A 13,948-nucleotide genomic window follows, 5' to 3' on the forward strand; every position below is an offset into this window, starting at 1 on the left:
GAAGCAGGCTCCATATAGGGAGCCCGCGTGGGACTCGATCCAGGGTCTCCAGGATCACACCCTGGGCTGAAGGGAGGCACCAAACCGCTGAGCCACCTGGGCTGCCCACCATAATGTACTTTGAAATTAGAATTGTATCCTTCACATGAAATATAATAACCTTTCAACAATATAATTTGATTTATATTCCATCTTTTGTGCTATTGATATCATATTTTTCTTATATCTAGTTATAAATTCCACAAGAAAATATTTTATTTTTGCTTTAAACTATCAATTGTCCATTAAAGAAATTGCAAGAAGAAAAATCAGATTGTCTTTTACACTTACCTATATATTTACTACCAAATTCCTTACTCCTTCCTATATATAGATCTGAATTTCCATCTGGCGCTATTTGCCTTCAACCTGAAGACTTCTTTTAGCATTCTTCATGGTACAGGTCTTCTGGCAGTAAATTTTGCCAGCTTTTCATTATCTCAAAATGTTTTCATTTCAGTCTCATTTATGAAGGATCTCTTTAGTGAATATAGAATCTGAGTCAACAATGTATTTTTTTCTTTCAGCACATTAAAGATGTTGTTCTTATCATTGTTCCCTTGAATGTCTAGTTTTTTCTCTCTGGCTATTTTTATGATTTCAAAGATTTTTGAAAACCTCTGCTTTTCAATAGTGTATGATGTGCATTGGTGTGGCTTTCTTTTTGCGTCCCACTTAGGGGTTGCTGATTTTCTTACATCTGTAGGTTAATGTTTTTACCAAATTTAGGGGAAGTTTGGCCATTATTTTTTCTATTTTTCTGTCTCTCTTTTGCTCTTTTCCTTCTGGGACTCCCATTACATGTATATGATATTTCCTAATATTCCATAGGAATGGTGTTCAATAGGTCACCAAGGCTCTATTTCATTTTGTTGTTGTTGATGACAATCTTTTGTCCTCTCTCTACTACTCCATCACTTTATGTTATGATCTCCTGTAAGTTCTTAAATTTTTTCCACATATGTATCATTTTTAACAATGTATCCCAAAAGTTAAGCATTCCTTAGCTTTCATGGTGGTGTGGAGAAAAGATTTCTAAGAAAATCACCTAGAAACTTTTATGGCTGCTTTTAGAAGAAGATAATTATCTCTCTTTGCCAACAGTGGACTAAATTAAAGTCTAGAGTGGTAATTTTGGCAAATATGTGAAACTTTGTTGCTATGGATTTGTAGGATGCTTCATATAGCATATTGGAAGACATTTTTGTATTGGGTATTCTGTCCAAAGTGCGGCTCAATTAATTATAGAACTGTATTCAATGATATTTTACTTATTTTCCAGGATTTGAGGTAAATAGTCATTAATTTGTAGTCTATCATTACAGTTACAAAAACCTCAAAATATTTTCACTGGGCACGTTCTGATAAATAAAGCAAACAACACTCATTAAAAATAAAAATATTTACTTCCTATCCTTTACCACATCCTTTCATTCTCCCGAATTGCTTCTCATGAAAGGAATGTTTGTTGCTAGTTGTTGTAGTGATCCAGGCATGCTGCCTAATTCCCTTTTCTGTTTCTCAATTGATTCTCAATCATAGCACCAAAACATGGTGCTGAAAAACAAGACCAAAGGTGCCGTGTTTCTGATGCATTAGAGTCAGTACTTGGTCTAAATGGGGAGAGTGCTTTTCTGAACAATATTGATCAACAAGGCCCTGATAACATCATCTTGAATCTTACCTGATTTAAGCAAAGTGCTGATTTGTTGCTAAAATCACAAGAGAGGATTATAGAGATGGGAATATCTGAGGGGTGAGAAATGAGAGTGGAAATCTTGTTCAAAGTGAGTATGGGAATCAGGCTGTTAATTCATTGTTGAATGATTATTGCAAATCCAAAGTATGTGAGTTGAGAACAGGGGGAGAAGGATAGAGACAGCTGCTGAACTATACACCATTAATGGAACAAAAAAGGTAAAAAGACAAGATTCCTGGCCTTAATACTCTCAGAATCTATTAAAGAAAACAAGACATATGCAGACAGAAAAAGGACAATGGAAGCTATGTACAAAATCAAGAACAAAATACTTAACCGGAAAAAGTAGATTAAAATTCTAGAAGAATTTGTTTTGTAATAGTAGAATTATAATTGATGTTTTTAGCCTGTCTTCCAGATTATGAGTAATGTCTTTTATGACAGGAATAATACACTTATCAACAAGATTAAAAAAACACTTGTGAACTAGCGTATTAACAAGCATAAATTGCATACTAGAAATCAATTAACAACTGTCTATTACATGTCTACTATGTACCTGGTATATGCTAGACACTGTGAGGAATAGAGAGGAGCAGAAGATACAATCCCTATACTAAAAGAGCCTACCCTTCTATGGTAGAAATAAAGCTAGGCACCCCAGAACAATGCAGCATCCTGAGGATCAAACTATAAGTCATAGGGATAGAAGACCCATTTGTTGATTATTTTCTCAATAAACATTATATAAACTATCTGTTATGGTTAGAAAAACTTACAATGGTTATAAAACAGTGGCAAATGAATTGATCTTGACATTTCTGGAGCGTAGGTAGGTATAAATTGGTGTTGACAAATTAACCATAATAGGTTAATGTAAGCTCCAGCTCTTCCCTTGATTCCAGAATAAAATCTTTTAGTTTTTTCTTTACCTCACTGATCACTCATTTTCAGTCTCCTTTCCTAGATCTTGAGCCTCTTTTCTTTTTAAAAAATATATGCTTCGTTCCTATTATGGGTTGAATTATGTCCTTCCAAATTCATGTTGAAGTTCTAACCCCTTATACCTCAGAATGTGACTTTATTTGGAAATAGTGTTGTTGTAGATATAATTAGTTAAGATGAGATCATTCTGGAAGAGAGTGGGCCCCTAATCCAATATGGACGATGTCCTCATATGAAAGAGAAATTTGGACACAGACGCACACATACACAGGGAGAATGTGATGTGAACATGAAGTCAGCAATCAGAATCACACACTACAAGCTGAGGAACACCAAAGATTTCCAGCAGACATCAGAAGCCGGGACGTGTGGAATATAGTCTTGTTTACAAAGCTTCAAAGGAACCAATTTGGTTATCACCCGAACTTTGGACTACTAGCCTCCAGAACTATGAGACAATAAATATCTGTTGTGTGAGCCATCCAGTTGATATTTTATTACAGCAGTCTTAGCAAACTAACACAGTCTCTAAGTAAACGGATGTTAATAGTTTTAAGTACCATCTCTATGCCAGCATCTCCCAAATTTATACCTTTATCCAGAACTTTCTTCCATCCTCCAGATTCATATATACAATACCCTACTAACTTTTCTACTTGAAGGTCTTAAAACCATCTCAAATTCAACATGTCCAAAACTGGACTCTTGGTCTCTTCCCACAAAACATCCTCACCTACAGCCTTCCTGGTTTTCTCAACACAAATTTTGATGTTGCCTGCTATGGATTGAAATGTTTCTTTCAGAAATCTGTATGTTGAAGTCCTACCCCTCCCCCCCCCCAGTGTGATAGCATTTGGGAGATCAAGCTTTTGAGAAGTGATTAGGTTTAGATGAGGTAAAGAGAATGGGGCTTTCATAGTGGGATTAGTGCCCTTTTTTAAAATTTTTTTTTATTTATTTATGATAGTCACAGAGAGAGAGAGAGAGAGAGTCAGAGACAAAGGCAGAGGGAGAAGCAGGCTCCATGCCCCGGGAGCCCGACGTGGGATTCGATCCCGGGTCTCCAGGATTGCGCCCTGGGCCAAAGGCAGGTGCCAAACCGCTGTGCCACCCAGGGATCCCAGGATTAGTGCCCTTTTGAGAAGACACCAAAGAACTTGTTTGTTCTCTTTTCCCACCACGTGAGGACACAACAAGAAGGAAGCTGTCTGCAAGCCAGGAAGAGAGTCCACACAACCCTGACGATGCTGGCACCCTGATCTCAGACTTCCAGCTTCCAAAACTGTGAGAAAATAGATCTCTGTTGTTTAAACCACCCGCCCATTATAGTTTATTATGCCAGCTCCAGCAAAGATATTACCCTTGACTCCTCTCCCTCATATTCTATATTTGATCTTCTCAAAAGTCTTCTTGGTTCCTCTTCAAAATATATCCAAAATCTATTCTTCTGCCCAAGGCCTCCACTGCTATAAATCCCTGAACTGAGCCATCTTCTCTCTCCCCTGAATTCCCTCAATAGCTCTCTAACTGATCTCTTGCTTTTACCCTTAACCCCCTTCAGTCCATTCAATCCCCACAGCAGCTGCAGTGATCCTTCTAAAATACAATTAGCCTAGTATTGATTCTCTGTTCAAGGCCTGCAATGGCTCCCCATTTTTTTTCAGTGGAAATGTCAAAGCATTTGCAATGGCCTAAGCCAGGTGGCCCAATACTGAAAGTTTTTGGCCCTGTCATATTCTCCAATACACTGGTTGGACAACTGATTAAAATATTTCAGATGCTAGGCACTGTTTTGAGTTATAACTAATTACATTGATTGAATTGTCATTTGTGTGAGCTTCCATTTCTTCCCCTATAAAACAAGGAGGTTTAGATAATCTGTAAGAATTTTTCCAGCTCTAACACTTAAAATTTTTTGTTAGCAAGAGAATTCGCTGTGGTATGTGTGGTGCTGACACGGTGTTGAAGGAGCCCAAAATGAAGCAACTATTTTGTAATTATAGAGTGGATTTAATCATCACAGACAGCACACTAGGTAATTTAATCCCAGTAGTGAATTTTATTCAGTTTAGCTGTCTACATTCACACAAATTAGATAATTAGATAGCCTCAGCCACTATGCAAGAAGCTAGTGTCTTTAGACAAGTGGCAAGTTCTCAATGGGCTGATTCACATGTTAGGAGGAATACACATATGTAAGAATATGCACATGTTTATATTTATGACTAGGATGTACATACTAGAGTGCACATAAAGATAAAATGGTGAGGAAAACTTGATTCAAGCCTTTTAAGAAGTGGAATATTTTTTAAAGTATATTAATCGACATTAAATTAAAAGCAAGCTGATAAAATCCTTCTTAATTTGCTAAAATATGTATTCTTCAATGTGCTTGTTTTAAGAATTTATCTTATCAATTTAAAGATTGTTTTTAATATTTAAGCATTTCTTTATTTGTGAAATTGAAAATTGTTTTAAAGAACCTGTATTACTCTCCTCCTTGCTCCCTCCCCACTTGGTACACCGGCTGCTTCTCATTCCTGGAGCACATCTGGTACTCCCCCAGCAGGGCCTCTATGCCAGTAGTCCTCTTAGCCTGAAACACTCTTCCATCAGACACTGCCTGACGGCTTTGCTCAAATGTCACTTTCTGAGCCATCTCTTCCTTTTACTCCACATTCAGGATTAGACTTATTTTCTTCTGTTTTCATATCCATAGCACTAAATACCTCATAACATACAATATGATTTTTATATTTTTTATGCTTTTATTTTTTGTTTCTCTGTCCTAGAGAGTTAGTCTTATAAAGCATAGACCCTTGTTGTCATTTAAAGATGTGTCTCGAATGCCTAAAATAGTGCATGGAATTTAATCGGTGCTCAGCAAATATTTGTTAAATGAGTGAACCTGACAATGTTCTTATGTATACGAATTCAGTTGATGACCAATAAAGTCTTCGAAAATAGCCAAGTACTAGAAACAAATCAGTCTGTGATAGGATGATATTAAGATTGTGAAAATATATACAAATATTATACATATGTATTTAATTGCCCTCTTAACTCAAGATTCCTAGCAACCTCCCAATTCCAGTGCTGAATCTGAGTATTATTGCCCCATGAAAGGAGAGGGCAAATATTGGACTTACTGACAAGCAAGATAATAAATAGGGTTTGAAAACCATCTTGGAAACAGAGATAATCTTTCTAAATTTCACTAGCATTTTTAGCTAAGCAAATTCAGACCACAAAGGAAGGCTAAGCTGAGTTTTAATGCCTTAAGGCAGAAGGAAAGAACCTTCTCCATGTTTGACAAGAGGAGGCATTTTAGATTAGGTAGGGACACACTGGGAATGATTACTACTTGCTTATGAATCTAGAAAAACAGCATTTTAAAGAGGAGTTCTACACCAGCATAGTAGGCCACAGTGTGGTTAAGAGGAGAGACAACACAATAGGCAAAGAAGAGGTCCAGGTGGTACTCCTGAAGTACCTTCCATTTCTGTGTGGCATCTTTGATGTAATGAGAGGAAGTAGATCTCTTGCTAGGACCATGGTGACCTTCACATCCAAGTGATTCATCCATGTTTTGCTGGCACCTGCTTCAATTCAGAGATAAAATTCTCTGTGAAGCTCTCTCAAGTGTGCTGATAGATCATCTATTCCTGTCCTTTCCTTGTGACCCCCACAGTGATGATCATATTTTGCTAAGACCCTTAAGGGGATCAGCTTATCACTGCCACTTCTGCCAGAAACCAGCAAAGGGAATTCCAAGGGCACTTTCTCTTGATGTTCCCAAAGTGCCCAACCCTCAATTTCCCAAGGCCTCTTCACTGACTTAAGCCATTAGCACTCCATCATCCCCACCCTACTTATAAATCTTAAATTACTGAAATGACTCAAAGCCATGGCCAAATGGCAGAAACTGAAGCAATCATAAGACTTGTAGTTAGCATTCATTCCCACATGTGCTGGGAGGGTGCTGGGATGACTGGAGTAATCAAATATGCATGGCTTTAATCCAGGAAGAGAACAAGGAGTGAGTTTTGAGACAGATCCTTAAAGGAAGATTGGGAGGCAGGAAGAAGTTTGAGCAGTCCAGCCAATGGTAATAAAATAATGCAAGCTAGGGGCCAGTTAGCTGAGATGTGTAAAAGCAGCACATTTGTTTTTCCGAAGTAGAAACTCTATGTCAGGGACATGAGACACAGAGTTATTACACAGTAAAAACTGAGGGCAGGTGTGGAGAAGCCATTGGATAGAATTTCTGTAAGACCAAATCTCCCTACCTCAAAAGAAGAGTATTTCACACTTCAGAAGCAAAACTACATCCAGTAATACCCTTCAGCTGATATTATATATAGAAGCATGTTTATTTTTTTTAATGTACCCCTAGGAGTATTATTAAAACTACTGTCATAATGAAATCACTTGACAACTGTAGCTACATTTGTAAATGCTTGAGCAGTGCTTAGCTGAGGTACCATGACACCGGAAAACACAACAAATCTTTTGGAGGAACAAGGACTGGCCTCTATACTTAGCAACACTGTGGCTACATATATCATGGGTGGGAAGGCTTCCTGGGACAAACTTTGAATAACAAGAAATTTTATTTCCCTTTGCTAAAAATTCTGATAAAGAAGCTGAGTTTGACTGTAAGGCTATGGCTGCAAGTATGTGCATGTGACTAAAGTATTGGAAATGTGTGTGCACATAGAATTTATAACATAAAACTGTATTTTATAAATATTATATTTTATATTATGTGAAATTCAGATTACGTTTATAAAAGAAATATAGAAGTACACACACATTGCATGCATGAACATATATGCACGTATTTGTGAGATGCAAACTCACTTTTGTTCAAGAACATATCTTGGATAGTAGCCACCTCATTGACTCTGGATCAACCAATATTTATTTTAAAATCCATATATTATCTTGTTATATGAGGTGGAGGCTTGAAAAACTATCTCAGACCCACAGAGAACTATAATTGTCTTGACTTAGAGCAGCGAGGGCAAGAGGACAAAGGATGGTGCTTGGACCTGACACATGTCTAGATCACTGTGCAGCCCAACATTCATAGGGCTTGACAAGAGCAAGCATGCTTCGGGCAATTTTGAGTACTTTATTGCTAAGCAGAGGTCACAAGGTTCCAATAAGTATGTACTTTTCCTCCTAAGAAATCCAAGGGAGAAACACTCAAGGTTTGCCTTCAGTCACAGGGGTTTACTCCAGGATGTAAAAATACTAAGCTATAAGAAAAGTACCCCACCAGCCTGATAACCATTCTGAGACACAGGTGTCGAGGACATCAAGGAAGCCCCCAGGAACCCAGAAAATGTGTTCAGCATCTGCTAGAGGACATGTTGAACAGTGAGACTCTCCCAGAAGTTATACATCTCAAAATAAATGGTGTGATTAGGATGATTTGTCCCCATTCCCTCAAGTGTACCCATTGGGCAGAATTTACCCCCAAGCCACCTTGGGGCCCCTGAGATCTCTCACAAGCACCTTTCCAATTACCTCATGACACCGCCCTTATTCAATGCTATCTGGCTAGAGCACTGGAACTATTTTCACTTAAAAACCATACTTCGGGGGCCCAATATTAACCTGCAGGAAGGAACAGTCTCTGGCCACTTCTCTTCTCAAAGGTAGTTGCATACAAACAAGTCTTTGAGGCTACGTAGCCTCTACAGCCTGCAATGCCAGAGCGCACAGCATGAGAGGCCAGGAGGAGCCCAGGCATGTGTCCAAGCAGCAGCAAGTCATTCGGACAGATGACTGTCCATAGGTGACCTCCTCAGGCAAGGAAAATGAAGGGAAACAGGTATAAAACATCAGAAACTGAAGCAGAAGCCTGGTCCTGGGAATCAAAATGACAAAGCAGAGGTCATCAGTGGAGGGCTGGTGAGTGGTGTCTTGGATATGGATGCATGGGCTTAGCTGAAGAGCCAGGGTGCTAAGAGTGAGGAAAAAGATACAGTTAAAAGAAGGCAAATGAAGAAACAACAAAAACAGGTGAAAAGCTAAATAACACTATAGGCAGTAAATCACAACTCACGACACCCAGGTGGCATCAGTGCTCTTCAGGCCTCCTCTGGGCACTGCCATGGCTGTCATGCCAGGAGCCGCCCTCCCAGGGGAAGAGATGTTTGAGCTCCATCATGAATGAATAGGCAGGCACTCATCAGGCAGTGAGGGGAAAATCAATGTGACTACAGCGCAAGGTGGGTGTAGGGGAGTAGCAAAGATCAATCTCATATATAAAAAAAATAAAAGATGAAAGTAAGCACGCCATGGGAATAGACTTTAATAAAGTTTGCCTCAGCTACAGGAGGCCCAGATGAGAAAGTTTCACTTTGTGCCCACATTTATTTGCATATTCACAAAGAATATCCAGAAGAAATTTCACAAACATGTTATATTCTTCACACTGAACTTAAAACACAAAAATACAAGACTCTCCAGATGTAGGCAGCGTTAAGCCTGCCTTAATGAGGCAGGACATAGTCTGTCAACTGGTTCTGAAATTGAGCACCCCCCCCACCACCACCAGCCAAGCATGTCAGGAAAACACTGCATTAGATGTCTCAGTTCATCAATCTAATAAATGAGTTCTCAAATGTCATTTTCCCTCCATATGCAGCAAACATTTTTCTATTATTTAGTTATGCTGTTTTAATTGGATTAACTCTCAGCGCACCAGCACGGTTCCATCTGTGAGAGCCGCTTATGTCACTGAATGGAGGGAAGAAAGCTGCCAGAGGAAGAGGATGGCCCTTCAGAGTGACATGTGGCACGTTTGTCAAGACAGAAAAAAAGCATGAGAAATTCATGTGTTTCACTTAAAGGTCATAAAATCAGCTGATACTGTTTTTTATTCCACTAAAAGAAACACTATCCATCTTGAATATCCTTCAAAGCAAAATAAGCATTTTAATTAAGTCCTACAAAGAGAGGCTATTCTCCCGGTCTATTTACCATATGTATCAATGGTAATGGAGTCACTGAGGGCATTTGAGAACAGAGCACAAAACGTTATCGATAGGTTTTCAACCTGGATGAAATAACTAGCGTGTCTATGAATAAGCACATGGAATAGAAAAGTAGCAGAATAGGCCACCCCAAAATATGCTACTTTGGCATATTGATTATTTTGAGCTTGAGACAACTGAGAACAAATAGATGTAAGAAAAGTTCTCTGCCTAAAAGGGAGACATAAATATGAAAGATATTCGTCCCCCCTTCCTTAGCAGGAAGGAGAGAAATTAATCAGTGGGGAGAACTCTAGACCTGATTAGCCCAGATGAATCTACATAACAAACTTTAGTAAAGTTTACCATTAGTTTCCCCATATATTTTCTTCCTCAATTTGCTGAACCTAAAAGCTCAAAGTCCTTTTCCTTGTCTTGTCACTTCTCTACAAAATTATTGTTCTTCATTAAGGTGCTATATCAGCCCAGGTTATAACCATCCCTTTGAGCAACTCATCAGAGTGCTTCCACGTATATGCATGATGCCTGTGTTATTAAACTTCTGTTTGCTTTTCTCTTATTAATCTGTTTTTTACTGTTCCCAATCTTATTTCTGGGCCCCAGCCCATGAAGCTAAAATGGTAGAGGGAAAACTATTTTATTCCTCCCCCAGAGAAACTTTTCAAGTGCATCAAAAACCCTGTATGAACACTTAAAATAGTAATATGCTTAATTATTTAAATATTTTGCTAGTTCAAAAGTGGTTAATGGGAATTAAGCTTTGAGAGTAAACTAAAAATATATACTTCTGGAAAAAAAATCTACCAAGCTGTAAAGTGTTGTATTAACTTTTTAAACAATATTAAATTAAATGTTTTACATGTTTTTCCTTTGAAAGTATCTGAGTCAGGCTTTCCCAGCACTTGATAACTAACCCTATATAAGCTTAATATACATACTGTCTTCACATATGCATATGCATAAGCATCAAGTATGGTGATACTTGTGAAATGTGGGTCAATCCACTCAAGAATCTACAACTCAACTGCAGATTGCTGACTTCTCACATAAGGATCATGGTTACCTAATCATTCAATTTAGGTGATAAATATAAATAGCCAAACTGAATAGAATTCACTTCAGGCACGGCATCATCTAGTTTGGCTGTCTGCATTGATCAGATTTACTGTATTATCATAAAATAGTCATTTCAGTTTGTGTCGGGTCTACATAGCATATGGTATATTTCCTTGTTCTTTTTTTATTTATTTTATTTATTTTTTTTATTGGTGTTCAATTTACCAACATACAGAATAACCCCCAGTGCCCGTCACCCAATCACTCCCACCCCCCGCCCTCCTCCCCTTCTACCACCCCTAGTTCGTTTCCCAGAGTTAGCAGTCTTTATGTTATGTCTCCCTTTCTGATATTTCCCACACATTTCTTCTCCCTTCCCTTATATTTCCTTGTTCTTAAAAAATTATAAAACTCTTAAGCTACAGGAACCTTACAGATTAACCTCTTCTTTAACAGGTGAAGAGACAGAGGAGTCAAAATTTGCTCAATTCAATCAGTGTAGCTAAATCAAGAGCAAAACACTTTTTGGAATCTGAATCTTCTCAATTCACTTAAGACCAGTATAGTAAAAGAGCATGTCAAGCCACCTGGGTTCTAATCTTGAAACTATTGCTAATAAGCTGTTGTGATCTGGGGCTAGATTTTCCCAAATAGGATGGCACATTTAGGTAAAGAAAGTGATCCCATAGGCCCTAGTATGCCTGGAAGGAGCTGAGGCAACCTAAACCCTTGAGCGTGTCAGCCATCAAACATGACTGTTTATCCAAGTGTGCCACACAAATACTCTCATCTTTTCTTAGTGCAAATTATAAGAAGAGGTTGGAAAGAACTTGATCTCTAGTACTTTAGGCAATTAAATCTAACCTGGCCATACCTCAGAAACCACCTGTATAAAGTTATGAGCTTGGACCATATTACTTGCACAAATACTTACCAATCAATTCCTACATCCATCACATTATGCTAGAATCTTGGGAGGATACGGTTGTAAGTAAGGTACAGCATAATTACATTAGTCAGAAGAAGCAGGGCTATGCTGTGGTAACATATAACCCAATTCAAACCAACGCAAGTCAAGGTGCCCTCCTCCATCTAATTGTTATTCCATCAGCAACATGTGGCATCTGGGATTATGACTGCCGAGAAAGCAAAATGCAGGAGACATATCAACTCTTAACTGCTTGACCCAGAAGCAACACACATTAATTCTGCTCTCATTTCATTGGCCAGAACTAATTAAATTCCTATCCTAATTGTCAGGCTGCTAGAAGAGTAGGAGATCTAATAGGTATTTGGTGACCACTGAGATCCTCTGCTTTATTCATGAGGGAAAAGATATACAAATAAATTTCATTTTATACCAACTTTTTTGTAAGATGCCATGCTTCTGTTTTTTCTTATATAGCTCTTAATAGAAATATTTGCTTGCCAAATGAACCCTGGTTAAGTCTTAAATACATGGCAGTTGGGGGGACTTCTAACATTAAAAACACGGTCTTTTTACTCATATTTAATATGACACTAATAATAATAATAATGGCTCACATCACTATAGCTCTTTGATGTTTTAAAATTTCATACACATGAAAATAAACACCCATCCTGTGTGATTATGCAAAAATTAAATTTTTAAACACATTTAAAACACAGCACAGTACCTACATAGAAGAGTTAAGTAAGTATTAAATATTATCATTGTCACCATGACATTATTGTTTTGTTGTTAGGTCTCATTTGACTCTCTGCAAGCCATGTTTAGCCTCACCGAGGAAAGTCAGATTCAAAAGACTAAGTCATTTGGCCAAGAGCACACAGCTTCACATATGGGAGTCTAAGCATCCTGACATCAAGTCTGGTCACCTGGGCACTTCCTAACAAGAAGTAAAACAATTGTTCCTTTGCAGCCCCAGTTTAGCTTTCATTTCTAAACCATCTTTTAGTTGTAGAAGACATGAGCTAAGTAGGAGATAGTTTGAGGCCTTTTCCTATTCTAAAATTTTAGAAATACCCAGTTATTTTATAACAATATGACAATGTAGAAGGATAACTGTGGAAGTGTCACAATTCTTATGCTATCTCTGCCTAAACTGATGATTGCAAAAGTCCCTCTCAGTCCTAAAATTTGATGATTCAGCATTAATCAGGAGCACCAGAAAATCTTCTCTGTGTTTGTTGTACTGTGTGTGTGAATAAAAATGTTTGCTTAAGCTCCGGTTATGAAAGATACTTGTTACATTTTTAATAGGACAAATATCCAGGATTCAAACAATGTCAAGACTTTACAACTTTCCAGACCTATTCAGTTCATCCTTTAAACTCTAAATAAATTGGGGCACCTGGGTGGCTCAATTGGTTAAGTTTCTGCCTTTGGTTCAGGTCATAATCCCAGGTTCTTGGGATCTAGCCCAATCCAGGATACCTGCTCAGCCCCTCTGCCCCTCCCTACCACATGTGCTCTCTCTTTTGCTCTACACACTCTCTCTCTCTCAAATAAATAAAATATTTTAAAGAATAAAAAATAAACTCTAAATAAATTTCTTAAACTTATCTAAATATTTTATCCCTGCAGTTTGATCAATGCTTCTTATCTAGATCTTTCTCGTTTAATAGTCACTAATGATCTGCTATCATTTTATATATTGGAAGACCAAGTTAGCCCAATAAAGGGTTAATGTTCCTTCTTTTCTTTTCTTTTTTTTTTTTTTTTTTTTTTTTTTCCTTATTTAAGAATGTCTTGTATGTCTTCGGGATCAAGATACCAGAAGACCAGAGAGTAAAAGTCCTCACCATCTTCCATCCTTAAGAAACAGAATTGGCCAAGACAGTTAAATACAAGAACCAAATAAATTTTTAATACATTTCCATATGAACAGTCAATCTTAACAGCTAGTTCTTGGTAATTTTGTAGTTCATTCAGTCCAAAACACTGAATTTTCTCTTTATTTCTTTACAGGTGCTTTTAATACTTATGGAGACTTTAGAGAATATGGAGGAGCTATTTTCCTTCCTGTGTATCCGATGGAACTAAGAAAAATACATACAGTGACCTATCCTATTCAATCTTTGTATCAGTGACTAAGGTGAATATGCAAAAGGTACATCCAGTCTATAGGTGATAATCAAGAAGGGCAAGTTGGGTTGTCTAAAGATAGATTTTTTTTTTTTAATTTGAGAGAGAGAGAACACAAACAGGGGGAGA

The 13,948-nt window shown here is 37.8% G+C and overlaps 1 long non-coding RNA gene across 2 annotated transcripts in view; it reads right to left on the reverse strand.

Annotated features, from left to right (window-relative positions):
• Window positions 1-4,719: 4,719 nt before the first annotated feature.
• The window catches only part of LOC112678658 (uncharacterized), a 97,470-nt gene continuing 88,241 nt past the window's right edge, over window positions 4,720-13,948 (reverse strand). The window contains exons 8-9 of one of the 2 annotated variants that reach the window (XR_003147754.3): window positions 11,684-11,885; window positions 4,720-8,657 (exon numbers count right to left, since the gene is read on the reverse strand). This is a non-coding gene — a long non-coding RNA (uncharacterized LOC112678658). The remainder of the gene's footprint in view (window positions 8,658-11,683; window positions 11,886-13,948) is intronic. The other variant, XR_003147766.3, reaches the window with a different exon arrangement.

The sequence above is a fragment of the Canis lupus genome, chromosome 33 (assembly GCF_003254725.2).
Source record: "Canis lupus dingo isolate Sandy chromosome 33, ASM325472v2, whole genome shotgun sequence".
Classification (NCBI taxonomy): Eukaryota; Metazoa; Chordata; class Mammalia; order Carnivora; family Canidae; genus Canis; species Canis lupus.